Source organism: Triticum aestivum, chromosome 7A, assembly GCF_018294505.1.
Source record: "Triticum aestivum cultivar Chinese Spring chromosome 7A, IWGSC CS RefSeq v2.1, whole genome shotgun sequence".
NCBI classification, from domain to species: Eukaryota; Viridiplantae; Streptophyta; class Magnoliopsida; order Poales; family Poaceae; genus Triticum; species Triticum aestivum.
The window spans coordinates 5,917,285-5,938,429 of NC_057812.1; the positions used below are offsets into that span (position 1 = coordinate 5,917,285).

The 21,145-nt window shown below is 44.4% G+C and overlaps 1 pseudogene; it reads left to right on the forward strand.

Annotated features, from left to right (window-relative positions):
- The first annotated feature begins 5,959 nt into the window (after positions 1–5,959).
- On the forward strand, positions 5,960–15,124 carry LOC123152732 (BTB/POZ and MATH domain-containing protein 2-like; annotated as a pseudogene).
- The last annotated feature ends 6,021 nt before the right edge of the window (positions 15,125–21,145 follow it).

Consider the following 21,145-nt stretch of genomic DNA (forward strand, 5'->3'; position numbering starts at 1 on the left):
CCTTGTGCCAAGAGTCAAGGACGCCCAAGAGGTCGCTGGTGATGCCGCGCTTGAAGGACAGCAGGGGGCGTCCCGCTCCCGCGGTATGCAGCTTGCGCCGGCCGGCCCGAGCTGAAGTGCATCGGAGGCCAGCAAGTCGGCAGCAGCTAGGACGCATATGAGCAGGAGTTTGGAAGACTATGGATCCTTCTCCGTGCCGCTGCAAACAGAGTTTCGTGCTAGTTGCAAGCAATTTTGGTCCATGTTTTTACTTAGTCCATGTCCCTGGCTGACTGGCAATCTGACGGCAACCCTGTGAGCAAGCATGCACACACGTTTTTTGGCCAAGTGTACGTCAGAATGGAGAATTTCCACATGCTCCAAGGCCTGAATTCGCCTACGTGTGTGTGACGTGCAGGTTATGCAAGTGAACACCACCACTTGGTTTATATGAGGTGCAGGCTTTTCCTTGCATTTGTGGGCTTATAAATAAGTGAAGATAATTTCAGGGCAGTTTTACTGTTTCTTTTAGTCATTGTTGCTGCAGTCATCCCTGAGAAGTAGGCCAATGAGAATTAATTTCTGCAGGGTTGTACAATGATCTCTCTCAAGCTTCACACCTGGAAACTAGTTCTGAACTTCTCTGTGCTTCCGTTGTCCTTGGCAAACAAAGATGACCAAACAGGCCTGCGCCGACCACGTCCTTCCTTCCATCGCACCACGGTTAGCTGCTCGGCGTTGCGGCGCAAAGTATAGGGAGCTATCAAAGGTCGGACTGCAGCTACAGGGCAGGGCTTCAGGGACTGATCGCCGTTTTATTTCTTGTTTTCTGAACCAGTAGCTCTACACTGCACAGAGAGAGAGGCACCGATTCAGTCCACATCTCCCATGTAGTACAACCGTACTGAATTGCAAACAAGCAACGTATCAACTCCAACAAACACTACCTAGTGATATTCAGTTACAATCGAAGATTCATATACAGTGATGAAACACGCATGTCGCAGCCATTCTCGACAGATAAAAAGGCCGTTGATATATAGAAGAAAATATATGGAAGATTAAACCTAGCTAGTAACTGACAACACTGGTGACTTCTTTTCTAAAAAAAGCTAGTAACTGACAACACTGGTGACTTCTATTTGTTCTAACCTGCAATCCCGCACAAACCAAACATGGCGTTCATTGTGGCCCTATGAAAATCTCCTATGAAAATTAGCTGGCGATTTGCCTGTCCCTATGTCTCATTTACTGTACAAAAATGTTGCTTGTATAGATAGGCTCCTTCTTTTTTGGTCATTGATTGATGTGGCTGGTTTATGTCTCCACAATGACAGAAACTTTGGCATCATATATTGTAGTAATAAAAATATGCTCCTTCCATCGTGCCTGGGTTGTTATAATTAGATTGATGTGGCTGGTTTATGTCTCCACAATGACAGAGCTTCTACGTAATAATTAACTTTGACATTGTTCCATAAGAAAAACCAGTATGTTTTGGCGAGCTTAGGTAGTCAGGTACAACATTGTGGGTAGCCCGGGCTTTCTTTCTCAGAACGTTTTGCTGTCCTATTCACGGTTGCTTGTCTTATACTTCCTCCGTAAACAAATATAAGACCGTTTAGATCACTACTTTAGTAATCTGAACGCTCTTGTATTTCTTTACAGAGGGAGTACTATTATTGTTAGTAGCCTTCGCGTCTGCAGAATTCTGCTACCTGTTTTCTTTCTCTGTTTTCAGAGTTGTTGTCGATAACTGTTCAACTAGCACTTGATATATAACATCATCCTCGGGATTGTTACATTTTGCAGTGTCACCTTCTATATTTGTGCCCCTTCTCCAGCTGACTGGAGCTGCGCTGAATGACCATGTACTGAACCAAGGCATCTATCTCCATGGGCCAACCTGCGATGGATCATGCAGCATAGCAGAGAACACGTACAGTCAAGTGCAGAGAAAGTACACGGGCAGAGAAAGTGCAGACAAGTTCAGAGCTGGTTTTCGGCTCAAGCTTGAGAGTGGTAATCACTTCATGCACTCATTCAGAAGAAGAAGTGGCATTGCCGTGATCTCAGTAACGAGAACAGAGCGGAGCTGAAGTTGCATGCCCTGAGCTCCTAGCCTATGGATCATTGCACAACCACAGCAGCAAGGAAGGAGTAAAAGCTCTTCCACTGCATATAAAGAGTTATAGACCCAACCTGATTCAAAAATGAACGAATCTATAGGTAAGTGAAATATAATGAAAACTATATATGTGTCCAAACACTTCGAATTATCTTCACTCATATGTGAATCACTGAGCTGAGAAATGGAAGAAAAAGCATGCACCTCTACTAAACCAAGTGGTGCTCTTCACTTATATAACATCCGTGTGCTCTCAGTGGTGCTGTTCCCGATGAGGTGTTTTGGGCAGGTCGGTGAGACGGAGGCTCGTGGGCTGCAGGAGAGTGGACCACAGAAGAGGAGAATTTATTTATTTAGTTTTAGGATGGAAGATGAGAAAAAAAAACCAAGTAGAATTTATAGAAAAAATATATAGGGAGTGGTTATTTAGAGTCTATCAAAGCGGCTGTTGATGTTGCACGGCGAGTAATAGAAAACAAATATAGGTAGAAACGTCAATTAATGGAAATTTTTTGTATCCAAAAATAGTAGAAAGATGTCATGATAAAAAAATGTAGTTAATTGAAACACTCGTTTTGAGAATTTTACTATTCACATCACAAATCAGTACAAAGTAGTTGACCCTTACAAGCACATTGAAACGCAAACACAAAGGACCATGAACACCTAGAGTACCCTAAGACAACCATAACACAAGAAGATCTCCGGAGCCCTGTGTCATCATCCCTGAATCTTGAGAGAAGACCCCTGCAGCAGAAGTATCTGCAACCAGTCACAAGCAGGTCATCATCTTCGACCTCGGTACAATTGCCGCCATGCTGCTTCCTCCTTTCTTGACACCAGCGCTGAGAGGGCATGGACATCAATCCAACATACCTGCAACAGCCGTCGCCATCTTTGGCTTTGAGTGCCGCGAAAAGTGTCTCTTTCGGAAGGAAGAGAACTCGAGTCATCCGACCGGTCCAGCACCGTGGCCGGGCCATCAGCCCGGGCAAAGCAGGATCTCCCACCAGCATCAGCGCAGAGGAAGGAGAAGAACAGCAGCAGCAAATCATACCAACAAGGAAGAAGAAGGGTTTTCGTCTCCCTGCATCCATCGCCCATCTGAGGACCCAAACGGCCAGTGCCGATGGACCTCCAGCCACCATAGCCCGCGACCTCGACGAGATCCGGGGATCCCCAACCCCGCTGGCTCCTAGACGAAGGCAAAAGCCTCGCCTGACCGCGAACGGAGCCCGGAGAAACTTATTCGGACGCGACACCACAGCAACGGCCTCGGCAGCGTCTCCCTCAACCCTAACCCTACCACACACCCACCTAGCGAACAGACCCGAGGTTCCCCTCCCTCCCGCCGCCGGAGCGGCCGACGGAGAGAGAGGGAACCGGCGGCGTCACCGGCGGCGCGCAGGGAACCCTCGTCGCCTCCTAGATCGCCTCGTGCGATCCTAATCTTTCGGGCGGTTCCGTAAAACACTCATTTTCATGCAAGTCCCCCCGTCGTCCTTTTTCCTGACCTCCTCCTCCCGTGTCGTCCCCGCGGGCGACCGGGGGGAAACCCTAGGGCGCCGCCGGCCGGCCCCCCTCCCCTTCGTCTTCCTCCCTCGCCGCCGCCAGTTCGCACCGGCGGGCGAAGCCCATTGGGTGTTGGCGGCGGTGGGGTCTCGTCTCTCCCTGCTTGGGCGGCGGCGATGCAGGGCGCCTTGCTCGGGCGACGGCGCTGCTCTTTGGGGGGCGCAGCGGCGTGGTTTCATGGTCCGGCGGCGGGGCTGCTGGCTCGTGGTGGTGGCGTGGAGGGCCTCGCGGTGGTGGTGGGCGCTCTCATGGCGGCGGTGGATCTGACGCGGTGGCGATGCAGGAGGTTGCGGGCGAGCCGGTTTTCGGCCAGATCCGACCGGATCTGTCGCCGGGGACCCGGCTGGTGGCGCAGGGCGGTGGCCGGGGCTCGTCATGGTCGCGGCTTCTGGAGGGGGCGGCGGCGGTTGCCGGCCTGCTCCTCGGATCTGGCCCATGGCCGTCGGTGGGGCCTCTGGGCGGTTCCTCGGGGCCCCGGCGTGGATGTGGGCTGCCACGGCATGGTGGTGGCTCACGGCGGTGGTCGGGGGCGTTTCACGGCGGCGGCCGGACTTCTTCGGCGTTGGCCCGTCGGTGAGTGTCCCCGTCGACCATCGATTCCTCTCCTCGTCGTTCGGGCACTACCTTCATCAAAGGGTTGGCCTTCTCCCGGTTGCGGTCCATCGCTTGTCTCGCGCCCGGCAGCAGGACCGACCTCGTCTCGCGCCTGGTAGAAAGACCGGACTCGTCTCGCGCCCGACAGCAGGACCGACTCGTCTCGCGCCCGACAGCAGGACCGGACTCGTCTCGCGTCCAGCAGCAAGACCGAGCTCGTCTCGCGCCCGGCGGCAGGACGAGCCGATGGAGGCCAGTTTTGGCCGGCCTAGTGGGTCTCGGCGCTGGGGGCTGCTCAGGAGTGCTAAAGGCGGGGCCTTTCCACCCATTTCTTTGGTTGGGGTAGCGATGGGTGGCGGGTGAGGTGGCGTCGAGGTCTTGGATGCCGGGGCGGCGGCCCTGATGGTGGTGATGCGGTGCTCACGGGCAGAGCTCGTGGCTTGGTGCTGTCCGGTGACTATGGTCGTGTGGGCGGCATGGTCGCCGGAGTGTAAGTCCGGTGGCGATGACTTTTGGCCGGGGTGAAAACCTGTTCTTTCTTCGGACAGACCGGCGGCGGCAAAACTCGTTCCCTTCTTGAAGGCGTTGTCGCGGCCATCATTGCCCGTCGTGTTGCTCCAGGGAAACTCTGACCCTCGGGTCGGGCGGTGGCGGCGCTCTGGTGTCATTTCCTTGGAGCCCACGGTTCGTCGTATGCGGTTTCATCTCTTCGCGGTGGCGTGTTCACGGTCGAGGCCCCGACTTCTTTTGTAGTGCTTGGGGTGGTGTCGCTGCGTTCAGCATCTATGTATCTTGTCTTGGGTGTGTGCGTGTGTTGTGGTGGCGTGCGTTTGTACCGGTGTGTTGTTGGTCATTACTTTATATATAAAACCGGGCGGAAGCCTTTTTCGGTAAACACTCGTTTTCAGACAAGCCAGCAAACTTTGAAGGAAAGTATAGTTCACTGGGCTCCTGCAGCTTCATCTAAGCAGAGGATTACCTCGAAGGTGCGTGTATTTCAGGATCGATTTGCCATGCCATCTCCGAAGTTTTCTCTGAAAACCATTTCTGAGCTTTCTCTGTCCATCACAAGGAGTAACTGCAACGAGGAGCAGATGCCGACACTGGATAAGGGAGCCTCTGCACCACGGGGTGGATCGGACGTCGCGGTTAGATGAAAGGGGGTCAATGGTGGGTTGATCGCCGTCTTGTGGTAAGGAAACGCCGGTGCTTTCTTTCGCGCTTCTTTGTGAGTGACGGACCAGCAGTCCACAGGCCATGCCTAAGCCTGAGATATGTTGCTATTCGGTTTACAGAAAGAAGAGGATAGCAGCTACACTAAGCTTGCAAGGATTCAGTTAATTACTGTCAAGCATGGTTCCGTGTTGATTGCAGTTACGGTCTTACGGAGGAGACCACAAGATTTAGTGACCATGGAAACACCCTCCCGACCGGACAACAGACGCTAACTCGCTGACTGACAGTACGACGTGTCAACTGTCAACGGAATAAACAATCAAAGCATATTTGAAATGCAGAGAAAATTGAAATAGTATCAAGTTTGGGTTAAGTCCATAGAAGATCTTGATCATAATGTAATTATTGTGGCAACTAAATATCACACACAGTAAAGACTAAAGAGCAACCAGAAAGGATGACTAATTAATTACTTCACCCGACAATTCACTAAATTTTGGGCTGAACAGAATGAAGAAAGTAGGCATCTGCAAATTCAGTGTCCAAAGAGAAACACAAGGTCAACCTTGCTGAATAAATCATGTTGAGGCAGGGAGCAACGAACAGAGCGGAGGAGTTGGAGAAGCACACCCATCATTACCCATGCCATGCCGTATCCTTAACGGAATCTCTTCATAGGTTTTTTTTGGCAAAATCTATTCTTAAGTGGTGTTGAAAAAATAATCACTTCATAAAACCTAATCCTTACAATTACCGATCTCCCTAGGAATATGGAAGTGTTAGAACCGGCATTCTACTAAAATATTTTTCAATTTTTTTAAAAAACACTCATAAAATTTATTTTTTGTGAACTTCCAAAAAATATTAATTGATTTTAAAAACACTCACGAATTTAAATAATTTACATAATTTAAAAGTTAACAAATATCAGAAAAAAATCATGGATTCTATAACATGTTCACGAGTTTAATACCTTTTCATGATTTTTTAGAAATGGTCGCGAAACTTTGAACAATGTTTGGGGACTAAAAAATGTTTTTAAATTTAAAACATGTTCACGAATACAGAAAAAATCATCACGGATTGTTAAAAAATGTTCACGATTTTGAACAAAACATTTACGAATTTGAAAAAGTTCAATAATTTAAGTTATTATTCCTGACCTTCAAAAACTAATCTTCATTCTGAATATATTGGCTAACTAGAAACAAATATAAAATTGAACATGAAAAAAGTAGAGGAAAGAATAAACAAAAACTGATTGGAACCTTCCCAAAACCGGGAGGACTGGACAACATCGCCAACCCAATAGCATCCAATGGGATCCACATTTGCTCGACAGCCTCTGTGCTATGCACAAATGTTCATTCCCATAATAACCCTTGAGAGGAAAAGGAAATTAATTCCAAAACAAAAGATGAGCGCGGCAAACTGTGCGTTAACTTCTAGTGAATAAAAAAACACTCAATTCCTTGGCACACAACAAAAAAAACACTCAATTCCTTGGCACACACAATAAAAAAACAAAAGATGTTTGCTAACTTATGCCATTAGGATAGTTCATTGTGTTTGGTTTCCTTCCATGCTAACTTATACATCGTGTTTACTACATTGCCTTGTCCTTTTTTTGGTTCATGTCCATTGCTTGGCCGTCCCCAGGTTTGTGATTAGCCTGGTTTACTTAGAAAAAAAGGAAATAAAATATTTAGCCAGGCAGCCGGATTAGCCTGGTCCAGGCGTTCCTTTTCATGCGCCAGGCGGGCTGCAGCAGCGGAATGGAGATAATTAAGGCCTATGAGCTGTACGGTGTTCTCTTTGAAAATTCTTTAATCACCCAAGTCACATCAGTCAGGCAATGGACATGAACCAAAAAAATGTCTTCCTCTCAGGCTGTATTCAGGCAACATTTTTTTTTCCCAAGCACGATGGTAAGGCCTCTAACCAAACATGCCCTTTGTCTAGCCGGTTGCGAGGTGTAGCAACCGCTCGCCTCAAGGGTAAAAATGTTCGTACATACAAAAAAAAGATCATGTAGCGTGCTTTGTTTTTTAATTCCTTCACACAAATCCATAATTTTTGTTTTTCCGAGGTAGTAGTAATCCATATGACAGACATGGTAAACTACATGGATGCTGACATCACATTTTGTTGCTACCCCACACCTCGGTGGCTGTCACCGGAATCCCATCACCCATCAACCAACATCCCCTTCCCCCGCTCCTCCCTCTTTCTCCGTCGTGCAAACAACTAGTGAGACGGGGCGCCCCCTGCGTGGGAGGCAACACCATCTTCCCTTGATCCGATGCCGAGAGACTAGAACCACGGCGGCACACTGAGTTTCCTCATTGTATTACATTTTTGCATCCTAAAAAATTCAGCTCGATTTGTTTTTGAAACACTTTTTTTAACTCAAAAAAATTTCAGCTCAATTTAAATTTCAGGCTTTGCCCAAAACAGTGCTGTGAGCCCAATAACGCCCAGTAAAGCACAATAACACGGAGTAGGTTAATCTATCTATCTTACAAGCCGTTAATCTGGTGGGACCGAATTATTACGATGTAGATCGACTCATAAATTCTATTGTGAAAAACAATCTCAACGGTATAAGAAAAAACCTAAAAACCCAATCTCAGGTATCCATCTCTCTCTCTCTCACGTCTCTCTCTCAATCTCCCACGCCTCCTTAAAAAACAGTAAAAGAAAAAACCTAAAAAACCAATCTCAGGTATCCACCTCTCTCTCACGTCTCTCTCTCTCTCTCAATCTCTCACGCCTCCTAAGAAAATAAAAAATAATCCCTATCCATCTCTCTCTGGACTCCTCCTCCCTAAACCGCTCATCTCCCAACACCTCACGACTCTTACTCTAAAAACCCCCGCCGTGACTCCTCTTCTTGATCTAGGTTTCAGAAACTTCTCCCCTAAAATCACTACCGATTCCTTTCCTTCCTCTATATCCGAAAAAGCTGCCCCTCGATTCCACACGGCCGCTGTTTTCCCCTACTGTTCTTGCATGACCCCAAGAGCAGATTTGGTCGTGCTCTCCTTTGCTTATCGTAGGTGATGCCGCTGATTGCTTTCGTGGGCGCTTCCCCAATGGTGGCGAGGGCAGGATTCTGCTGCTGATTGCTTTTGTGGGCGAACTCATGCTACACTGCTACGTCGCACGATGCACATGTGCGCAAGAGCAGATTTTTTTATGTTCAGTGTGAATCAACTACATGTGCATATGCGTGATGTTAGCTTAATTTTTTGTGCCTCTGGGCGCTCCCATTAGCTGAGGACTCAAGAAATCAGAAGATCAGGACAGAGACACTTGAGACGGTTATAGGCATCCCACTTCTCGGTGAGACAAACTGACGAGAAAAAAATTTGGTACAGTGGTGAGTGAACTGCTCCCTGATATCTTTTTCGTAAAGTTCTATAATGCACGTATGCATTCTGTACTCTTATAATTACTCTATCCTCTACTAGCAAGTTGAATGTGCTTTAAATTAGATCCCCTATGTTACATAAGAAAACATTAAAATATAGTTCCATTGGCTAAATTCCTTCCTTAGTTATAGTCACGTTCACAGAAAGTTTACCAATAATTTAGGTGATAGTTCAGAACAGTGTCAGTTTAGAGATTGACTAATTATTCATAGTCAACAGTTTGATCTATCTTCACCCATATTAGATCATTGTTTTAGTTCTCTTTTGCAGCAATGATATATTACGCGTCAGATTTGTAGTTTTCTGCAGCTTTTAAGGACAAGTTCTTTCAGATTTTTGAGGTTTATGCAGGTTTTGTCAGACAAGTTCATTCATTCATTCATATAATCTTAGATTCACAATAACTTAAGTCCCTTACCATGTTGGTTTGCTCAAAGGTCAGAGTCACATGTAGTTGTCATCTGTCATGTAAATGACTGGATTCCAAAAAAAAATGATGAGAGCAAAGGAACTAGACTGATTACATGGACTTCAGAAGGTAAAGACAAGCAAGGATTGGGAACCCCACATTGCCACGTAAGTTCCTACTGTTAATATCAGAGAACATTCGCATTGCATCATATACATGCAACAAATTAACTGATGTTATGTCTGTCATAGGCAATGGCTATTACATCGCTGATACTGCACTTCTGGGTGTACGTGTAGCATATGCTTGCATTCATGCAAGCTCTCATGCCTGCCTCTTCTGCAGGTCCCCCTCCTAGCCATAGGCCCGCTGCAATTGTGGCATGGTGCCATGCTTTCTGCACCAAGCCTCTATAGAGTCCAGATAATCTCTGCCCCTTCTGATGGAGTTATCTCGATTAGCAATAATTAAATGCCCTGCCCATCGGATCATCCAGTGACTGACTATTCTTCAAGATTTTCATCTTACGTAAAGCCTCCCAGCCGTTGGGTTATCTCTGCTGCTTGGGTGCCGCCGTGTCCATTGGCAATGATGGAGTACCCTACTATGCTAATCATTGAGTGACTGATTTTTCTTGAAGTGGTCTTTACAAGATTGTTACCTGACATAAATACAAGAAGTTGCTTTAGCTTTGTGCTTGCTTCGTATCCATGGCATTGGTTGGGTTCTAAAATTTGGGAGCTACTTTGATTAGCATCTGGCACCAAAGATACCCGCACACATTAAACTGCTCGACCATCCAGAGGTTTGTGTTACTGCACTATGGTTTGGATATTTAGAATAAATGACATTCTGTTTGCATTACATCTTCAAATAAATTTTTTTTGTTAACTGAATGCAATTAGTTGCAAATTTTATACATGGATAATGAGCAGCTCATGTAATAGAGATTATTCGTGTCTCACTATTTCCATTATAGTATAACTATATATTTTCCTATAGTAGTGCGTTGCATGGCGAATGTTTTTGAGATCTCTAAATATCTCCATTCTCCTGGCTTAGTGGAACCTTTTCTGGCTATCAATGCATTATCTTGGTCCAAACTGCAACCTTAGAATTCTGAAGAGATTAAAATGTCATAATTTTTCATTCTGGTCATATATATAGATCATCAACATCTAAATTGTTTTCTTCTTACGATACTATTTCAGGTCAAATTGGTGCCGATACATTGTGTAACGGTTGCGATATGTTTGCTCGATCATGATGTTTTTCTACCAGTATTAGTATTTATAAACACTAGTAGAAAAGGGGGCAACGGTTCAGGCCAGAAAAGGCATTAATCCTGGTTTCGTTACGAACCGGGACTAATGTGAGCATTAGTCCCGGTTCGAGCAGCGAGGGCGTCGGAAAGGCATTACTCCCGGTTGAAATGGGACCTTTAGTCCCGGTTCGTGGCACGAACCGGTACTAAAGGGTGCGATGCCCATTAGTACCGGTTCGTGCCACGAACCGGTACTAATGGTGCAATTTTCAAATTCCCCCCCCCCCCTGGACCGCCTTTTCAGTTTTAGAAAAAACAAAAGAAAATGATGGAAATGTCATCAAAAAAATAAAATAAAATAAGTTTCCCATGTGATATGTGGTCTAGTTGTTGGGAAAATTTGCAAATGTGAATTTTGACTTTATTTGCAAAATCTCTCTGAAATTTGTAAAAATGGGCATAACTTTTGCATACTAACTCGGATGAAAAAGTTTTTTATATGAAAAATCATCTACTCGAAAAGTTACATCCGAATTTAATCGGGGGAACCCCGTTAAACATTTTCAAAATCCTCAAAAACCTAACAGAAAAAAAGTTACGGGGCTTTTAAGATCTAGAGTGGAATAAATCGAAAAAAATTCAAACAGTGGGCAAACTATGGTCAAACTATGGTCAAACTAATTATTCTAGAATATTAGTGTTACTAAATAATTATTTCAGTTATTTCAATTTTGGTCAAATATGGTCAAACTATGGTCAAACTGTGGTCAAACTATGGTCAAACTAATTATTCAAGAAATATTAGTGTTACTAAATAATTATTGTTTTTTAAAACAATAGTTTCAAACTCAAACAGTGAAATGTGTCACTTCATGCTCAAGCAAAATTCCTGAAGGTTAATAGGATTGACATCTTACTATTGTCAGGAAAACAACAAGTGCAGACTTGGAGCGAGGGAGAATAGAACCCGGAAGTTGAGAGTGCTCAGGCTGGGGGAGTGGGAGGATGGGTGACCGTTCGGGAAGTTAGATGATTTGGAATGATGAGGGGTGATTAGAGGATAAATTGAGAAGTGATGAGGGGTGGTGATTACAGACTAGAGGTTAAAATAATTCAGAATTTGAAAATAAAAAAAAATTCAAAAAAAAATTCAAATTTTTTTTTCAAAAAAAATCATAAAATTTCCTTTAGTCCCGGTTGGTGTTACCAACCGGGACTAAAGGTGGAGCTCCACGTGGCCGCGCCCTTTAGTCCCGGTTCTGGATTGAACCGGGACTAAAGGGCCAGGGCATTAGTACCGACCCTTTAGTCCCGGTTCATGAACCGGGACTAAAGGCCCTCACCAACCGGGACAATAGGCCCCTTTTCTACTAGTGAAAGTATTCATTTTCTAACAATGTACATGTTGAATTGTTGATTCTGGTACATTCTTATACTCTTTAAGTACTGTCGGAACAATTGTAAAATTCTCCGCTTTTATTCGGTATAGGTTTATGGAACTAATGAATTAATTATTTTTTATTTTCCCAAAAAATGGGAATGTTCCATTTTTTGAAGGAAAATGGGCATATACCAATTCTGTACTTATATACTTTGGAGAATTTCAACCAGGCTAATTAGTATGAGAGTAGATTCTACACCCCAACTTGGTGCACCCACGCAAGAAAACATAGAAAAATATTTAAAAAAATCTATAACTTTGTGAGAATGATTATGAACAAATGTTACAGATGCTTGCAAAGTTTGGTGGTCAAATGACTTCCGAGGAGATCTGCAGAAAAAAAACAAAATTACTGAAAATGTATGTTTGCGCACAATTTGTAATTTTATCTTATTTTGTACAGAGCTCCTTGGAGGTCATTTGACCACCAGTCTTTGCAAGCATCTATTTCATTTGTTCGCAATCTCTTCCAGAAAGTTTTAGATTTTTCTAAATGTTTTTATATGTTATCTTTTGTGAGTGTAGCGTGGGTGCATCGAGCTGGGGTCAGCTACTATTTTCCCAATTATAGGTATAGACGTAATGAAATAAATATAATCTTTCATGTACTATACATACATGAGATTTTAGCTAAGTCAATTACTCCCTATTTTTTAAATTTAAGACAATTTGGACATAGCACGATAGTAACATTTTACTTTGAGTTTTGATTTTCATATCATATGCTAATAAATCATTGTAATCAAATATGATGTTGTGAAACTATTTTCTATAAATATTGAGTGATAGTATTATCATTGAACCAAACATAATATAACCAGAATGAGAGAAGGTTGTTAGTATGCTTCGGACTGCGCCATCCATTGACATTCAGATGTTGCACAAAATATTACTATGTTATATTTGGAGTCGCAAAGATGCAACATCGTATATCTTTCAGCATACAATAGCATAGACATAAAAACCTTTTAGCAAAAAGTAAATTTGTTTAACATACTTTATGTTGTTAAACCATATTTTGAGGCAGTTACATGTAGAAAACATCACATCCCTTTGTTTATGTAAATATTATCAGGGTATTTGGTAGCTCTACAGCTTCCCAAATATGGCCAACAAGCATACTTCTAGGGGAATTGTGAACGCATAACTGCTTCAACCATTTTCAAAATTCTTTAAACGATGACCCTCAGAACAATATTTTGATACTAAGTTCTCACAAGACTCATGAGTTTGGGAACATTATTTATACTAATTTCATTTGTTTTACCATCCGAAATTCTCCTATATATGAACTCCCATGTCTCCAAAGCTATATGAGTACACACACATCACTGCAAAATCACAAATCATTATATGGTCAATGTAGACAGCAAAATAATACTCTCACCATTGCAAAATGAACTAAAAGCAGTTAACTTATTTTGGAACAAAGAAAGTATATGACAACTAGCCCGTGCGTCGCACGGGTTTGCGACTAGTACTATTAAACCTTAGCCCCTGGCAGGCCCAGGCCGCACGCGTCGAGCAGCCGCTGCGGTAACTCTCTCTGTTGCCGCGTAGGACCGTCGGTGGCGCCGGCGGCGCAGCGAGTGGAGCGACGGCGTCTCCCGCCGACCACGTGCATCACGGGGTGGGGCAGCGGGCGGTGAGCAGGTTCGCCCCTCAGCTTGCCGCAAAGCTCTGTTTCCAGGGCGGAGCGGCGTCGGAGCTTGCCGCAAACTCTGTTTCTCTTTCCGGGGTGGTGCAGCATCGTCTTCTTGCGGTGGCGACTCCGTGAGGCCTCCGGTGCAAGCCCAGGTTTGTTCCCCAGATCCTTGGTCCAAGCTCCCAACTCTTAAACTTAGGAATGGAGAACTGTGACTGAGTTGGCAGATTTTCGGTGTGGTCGCAGCAGGTTTGTCATGTCGACGTTCGCCGGCGTGTCCGTCCTTGACGGCGACAAGCCGTGCTCTTGCGTAACGTCGGGCGTCGGCGCGCGCCAGTGCCGGCGCGAGCAGCGTGTAACACCTGCTCGTGGTCAAGGGCTACTCTGGTATAAAAAAAGAGTTGCCCAACGGCGAGAGCTGGTGCACTGAATTGTTCAGGGTGGGAGGCCATGAGTATTCCATCGAGTACTATCCTAATGGCGCAAACCCAAACTGTGCCGACTCCATTTCGCTCGATATTACCCATTTATATGACGAATATGTCGAAGAGGGTGTGGAGGCCAAGTTCAGTTTCAGTCTCGTCGATGACGTCGAGAAGCAGATGCCGACGTACATCCGTGCGACTCGTAAAACCCATGACTTCCGCAGATGTGACCTTGTTGGGGTTGCCACAAGTTCATGAGAGAAGCTGCCCTTGAGCGATCAGCCAGTCTAAAGTCTGATTGTTTCACCATCCGGTGTGATATTGTGGTGTGCAAGGACAACACGCCAGATGCCATTGGCTCCGGCACCGGTACCGAGGTTCTCCTGCCTGACATGCACCAACATTTTAGCGATCTCCTTCGGAATAAGGTGGGTGCTGATGTGACATTCGAGGTCGGCGGCAAGACGTTCGCTGCACACCGGTGTGTGCTCGCTGCCAGGTCTGAAGTGTTCATGGCGCACCTCTTTGGCACCGCTACGTCCAATGTCATACACATCACAAATATGGAAACTAAAGTGTTTAGGGCTTTGCTTTGCTTCATCTACACAGACTCTTCTCCTGAGATGGAGGACATCATGGAGGAGGATGAAATGCCACGAGTTGTGGAACAAGGACAAGTAGAGAAAGTTGTGGACAAGAAAATGTCAGAAGTTGCGGAGCCAACACAAGAAGAGGCGGTAGAGGATGAAATGCTTCTGCAATGGCTGCAAGACTTGTTTGTGGCGGCAGACAGATACAATCTCCAGCGGCTCAAGTTCATATGTGAAAAGCAGTTGTGTGAGCATGTAGGTGTGAGCTCGGTGGTGTCCACTCTTGCTCTAGCCGAGCAGCACCACCGCCATGGATTGAAGGAGGCATGCTTGAAGTTTATCCAAGTCCTATCTCCCTCGTGTTTGCAGACACTAATGGCTACTGATGGCCGGGGCATATAGCTACGACCTACCCCTCTGTTTTGTACGAGCTCATTGCCATGCTTGCTTCAAACCAGCGGAAATGACACTCTGGTATGCATGTTCTTCAAGTGACACTCTTTTGCATATATAGCTCATCCTATATCGATATCGTAGTTTGTTCGTTTTGCTTCTAATTGTCTCGTCAGACATTGCATGTATGCTGAATTAGAAAAATCCAACATATTGGTATATTGTCTCTTCATGTGAGGAGGAGGAGAGGTAACGGGAGGGAGAGGCGGCTAGGGTTTGGAGTGGCCAGCCCCAGCTCCCCTCCCCTCTTTATATAGGGGTGAGGGAGGGGCCGGCCAGTCCTAGCCCTCCTCCAAGGGAGGGGTGGCAGCCAAGGGAAGTGCCTTTCCCTCCTAGGCTAGGGTGGCGCCTCCCGCCCTTAGGGTTTCCCCATCCCTGGCTACATGGGCTAGGTAGGGTCTGGTGCGCCTGGCCTAATAAGGCCAAGGCGTCCTCTACATTTCATGTTGGCCTATGGGGCTGGTGGAACCCACTTGTGGACCCCTTCGGAACCTTCCCAACACAATACCGAAAAAAACTAAACTTTTTCCGAAACCCCGATAACAACTTTCTATATATAAATCTTTACCTCCGGACTCCGAACAACCTTCGGACTAAGCATCATAATTATCCCAATACTACCCTAGCGTTACCAAACATTACGTGTGTGACCCTAGCTACGGGTTCGAGAACATGCAGACATAACCGAGACTCTTCTCTGGTAAATAATCAATAACAGGAGCTGGATGCCCGTATTGACTCCCACATATTCAATGAAGATCTTTATCAGTTTGAACCATGATGTCAAGGATTCAAACAATCCCGTATACAGTTCCCTTTGTCCAGCGATATGTCACTTGCCTGAGAAAAACTCACCAAATGGTAGAACTGGAGGCGTTTGCACATCGACCCAGATGTCTATATTACCTTCAATATCATCTTCCGGACGAATATCAAAGGTGATAACCATATCAGGCTCAAATGCATAAGCTTTGCATAGTGCTTGCCAAGTTTTGCATTCAAAATGGGTGTATGTGTCTCCATTATATAATTTGACGTTGAAAGTATACCCATGCTCCGTCTTCAAGTAAACTCTCTTTACCTCCATATCATCTATAGCACTAAAACCTATCTTATCCAAGACAAAAATTCTTGCATGGCAGGGGATGCGCTATAGTAGAATAGTGAAAATTTAAAATTATAAGTTGAAGCAAATGAAGCATAAGTTTTGCATTCAAATAATAATTGACAAAGTGACTTACTGTATCAACTTCGAATGTCTCATCCAGCTTGATGCTGAAGCGCCTACCATCAACAAGGAAATTTTGGTCGCACAGGCCGCGCTGGTCTTCACAGTGTTCGCACAAAATAAAATCTTTTTCGTCGTCAGATGACATTTCCTATGTTCATATAGGTGAAACATTAAACACCTATATCTAGCCAAATATATATTCATCTAACATTTGACATTAATATATCTAACTATATATTCAATTGACATTACTATATATTTAACTTTTCTATCTAATTCATCTGACATTCGACATTAATCTAACATTTATATAAACTCAAAATATATAAAAAATTAAATAAACATAAAAACTCATTAACAAATAATATTTTAATTAGATCATCAAATCTCAGATACCTAAATTTTTCTTACTAAAAATAAACTAGTTATATTAATTATTGAACTAGTTCAAATCTCATATACCTAAATTTTTCTTACTAAAAATAAACTAGTTATATTAATTATTGAACTAGTTCAAATCTCATATACCTAAATTTTTCTTACTAAAAATAAACTAGTTATATTAATTATTGAACTAGTTCAAATCTCATATACCTAAATTTTCTTACTAAAAATAAACTAGTTATATTAATTATTGAACTAGTTCAAATCTCATATACCTAAATTTTCTTACTAAAAATAAACTAGTTATATTAATTATTGAACTAGTTCAAATCTCATATACCTAAATTTTCTTACTAAAAATAAACTAGTTATATTAATTATTCAACTAGTTCTAATCTCTACTTCGACAATTTTTCTATCTAGCTAATTCATCTAACATTCGACATTAATTTAACATTCGATCATCTAATTAACTTTTCTGAAAAACAGAAAATAAGAAAAAAAATGTGTGTGTATGTGTGTATACGTATATGTGTGTACGTATGTGTGTATGTGTGTGTATGCGTGTGTGGTATATGCATGTGTGTGTGTGTGTGCATGCGCGCCGCCCCGTACGTACGAGCGGGGGCGGCGGCGTACGGGGCGGGGGCGGCGGCGTACGGGGCGCGGGGGCGGCGGCGTACGGGGCGGGGGCGCCGGCGTTCGGGGCGGCGGCGGGGACGGACGGCGGCGCGCGGCGTTCGGGGCGGACGGCGCGCGGCGCGGCGGCCGGGTACGCGCGAGGAGAGAGCGAGATACGTACAGATGGCGGCGCGGGACGACACGGGACCGCATCACGGGACGACGACGGACGGCGGCGCGCGGCGTTCGGGGCGGCGGCGGGGACGACGACGACGACGACGGCCGACGGGCGGCGACGACGACGGACGACGGGCGGCGACGACGGGAGCGGCGCGCGAGAGGTTGACGAAAGAAGTGGGGAAATGTAACTGAAATTTCGTAAGTGCTGTATATATGGGGTGAGCCTTTAGTACCGGTTGGAGCCACCAACCGGTACTAAAGGCCTACTTTGGCCAGGCAAAGAGGCGGGAAGAGCAGGCCTTTAGTACCGGTTGGTGGTTCCAACCGGTACTAAAGGGGGGGCCTTTAGTACCGGTTGGAGCCACCAACCGGTACTAAAGGCCTTGCGCTGCCACCCCAAAGTTTAGTCCCACCTCGCCCGGCGAAGGGCAGCCGCACTGGTTTATAAACCCAACCGCGGCTACCTTTTCGAACTCCTATATATAGCAGGCTTCTGGGCCTAATTAATTAGGGCACGCTGCCCTGTGGGTCTGCTGGCCCTCCTGGGCCTGCATTTGCACACCCTAGGTCTGGTAGACCCACAGGGCAGTGTGCCAACAAATTTGCTATATAGTTTTTTCTTTTCTGCATTACTTATTTTCTTTTATTTATTTTTGAGTAGTTTTTATATAGTTTTTTCTTTTCTGCATTATTTATTTTCTTCTATTTATTTTTGAGTAATTTTTTTGTATGGTTTTTTTATTTTCTGCATTATTTATTTTTGTATAGTCCGAAACCCTGATACTCGGAAAGAGTTTGTCCAATTTGTACACGAAGTGCGTCCAGTTTTTGCCGTGACCCTCTCTACTCTTTCGTGCATGCTATGCCGGTGATATGATGATACCATGCCAAGTTTCAACATTTTCAGGATTCATTTTGTAGTGATTTTCAATTTCACGGTCATTTAGCTCTCTAAACAATTAGGTAAATGACCGAAAAACAACAAATGATGTCAGAATATGTTCGAAATTGATGACGCCGCTTTAAATGCTGCATACTGAACACAAAAGAAGTCCGGAGTTTAAATAAGTTATTAAAATAAAAAAGAGGTGCAATGCTGGTTAATTTGCTTCAAGCCATTCGGAATAGTGTAGACTGCACTGCACATAGCTCAGTGCAATCTATGCTATTCCGCAAGGCTTGAAGCTAATCAACATGTAGGTGAGCATTGCAACTCTTCGTCATTGTCTGTGCACTCACGGCTTATAAACCGCTCATACTGCCTCTCTCTTGGCGAAGATCACAAGATAGTTTGGTTAAATTGCATTACTTGTAAGTCCAGTTAACATGGATGCTTATGATGCAAGAGCAACAACAAAAGTGAAAATTTGGCACAAATAGGTAGTTGTGTAACTAAAATAGGTAGGAGGAGAGATAGCTCTTATGTCACAAAAAAGAAGTTGTATCAAACCTTTTATGTCGGATCTAGAACAAACCAATCGGTATCGCCATCATACAGCCCAACCGTGGCTCGTGATGCATATATATGCATATCAAATGCACGGTTGGACGTATGATGGCGAATCCGAATGATTTGTATTCAGTCGATGAAGTGGTAGATGTATGCAGTCGATGAACTGGTAGATGTATGTAGTCGATGAACTGAAAGACTTATGCAGGGAAGGCGAGAGGTGGGCTAGCTATATATAGGGTCGTCTGGCTCACAAAGTGATTGTGGTAGTTTCGATCCAACGACTCACATGAGCTAGGAAGAAACACACCCTTGATCCAACGACTCGCAAGAGCTAGAAAGAAACACACGATCCGTGTGATTCTTCCTGATTGGTGGGATGCACATTAGTACCCACTCCGGACTCCGAAACTCTGATACCCGGAAAGAGTTTGTCCAGTTTGTACACGAAGTGCGTCCAGTTTTTGCCGTGACCCTCTCTACTCTTTCGCGCATGCTATGCGAGTGATATGATGATACCATGCCAAGTTTCAACATTTTCAGGATTCATTTTGTAGTGATTTTCAATTTCACGGTCATTTAGCTCTCTAAACAATTAGGTAAATTACCGAAAAACAACAAATGATGTCAGAACATGTTGGAAATTGATGACGTCGATTTAAATGCTGCATACTGAACACAAAAGAAGTCCGGAGTTTAAATAAGTTATTAAAAATAAAAAAGAGGTGCAATGCTGGTTAATTTGCTTCAAGCCATTCGGAATAGTGTAGACTGCACTGCACATAGCTCAGTGCAATCTATGCTATTCCGCAAGGCTTGAAGCTAATCAACATGTAGGTGAGCATTGCAACTCTTCATCATTGTTTGTGCACTCACGGCTTATAAACCGCTCATACTGCCTCTCTCTTGGCGAGGTGGGACTAAAAACAGCTTGCCATAACCTCATTAGTACCGGTTCGTGGTAAGAACCGGCACTAAATGGTGATGGTGGGGCCATAGCCTGACCGCAGGCTGATGCAGCCTCTTTAGCACCGGTTCGTGGCATGAACCGGTACTAAAGGTTCGCCACGAACCGGTACTATTGATCGCCGCCACGAACCGGCACTAATGTACACATTAGTGCCGGCTCTAATTCAAACCGGCACTAATGTGCTTCACGTTTGACCATTTTTCTACTAGTGTCAGTTGGCGCGGCAATCTAGTCTAGTTGCACACACATTGATGTTTAGTTGGCAGGACACTAGTTGCACACATATACTCAGTTGGTGCGGCAATGTAGTCTAGTTGCACACACATTAATGTTTAGTTGGCAGGACAATTGGCACACACATATACTCAGTTGGCGCGGCAATCTAGTCTAGTTGCACACACATTGATGTTTAGTTGGCAGGAAGACTAGTTCGTCGAAACATCCCCATGCGGGATCTACTTTTGAAGAGCACATCGCGAGGGTTTCAATGGTGAAAACGGATCTGAATTTCGACATGTCGTTTAGAAGATATGTCTTTTATAATTTTGAAAACCAAAAAATAATGCACAAGGGGCGGATATGAGGAACATTAATACAGTGGCATACAGATATCCATCACGTGAGAAGAGACCATATATGACAGGGACTAGACGTGTTGCCTTTTTCTGAACCAGGCGACAGGCGCTTACTTTTTTTAGCCGGCCGCTTACGAGCGCTAATGAGCCGCCGGCCGCCAGCTAGACGCGCCCAAAAAAAAATTTAAATAAATAACAATTGGGCAAGACGCGTGGCCGCGCTCTGCGTATAAATAAATAACCCGACTGGCCCGGCACAGCTGAGTAAATCATCTTTGTTATCTCAAAAAACAAATCTACTACATGAACGAGTGTTATAAGAACTAACTATCAGGCGCTACAGATCTCAAGAAATTTTTTTACAGATCTCAAACATTGATTTGAATTTTCAAATGTGATTTCTTTCTGATTGTTTATTTACTGGTTTTACTTTTCTTCTTTGTTTTAAATAGAAGTTTTTAAAAATTGTTAGCGTTTTGAAATAAATGTTTGGCATTTAAAAATTTCAACAATTGTTCATTTTCTTCAAACATACTGTTCCCATTTCAAAAATTGTTCATGTTTATAAAAATGTTCAAGAATCAAATAATCACGTTTTATAAAAAAAATTCAAGAATCGAGGCT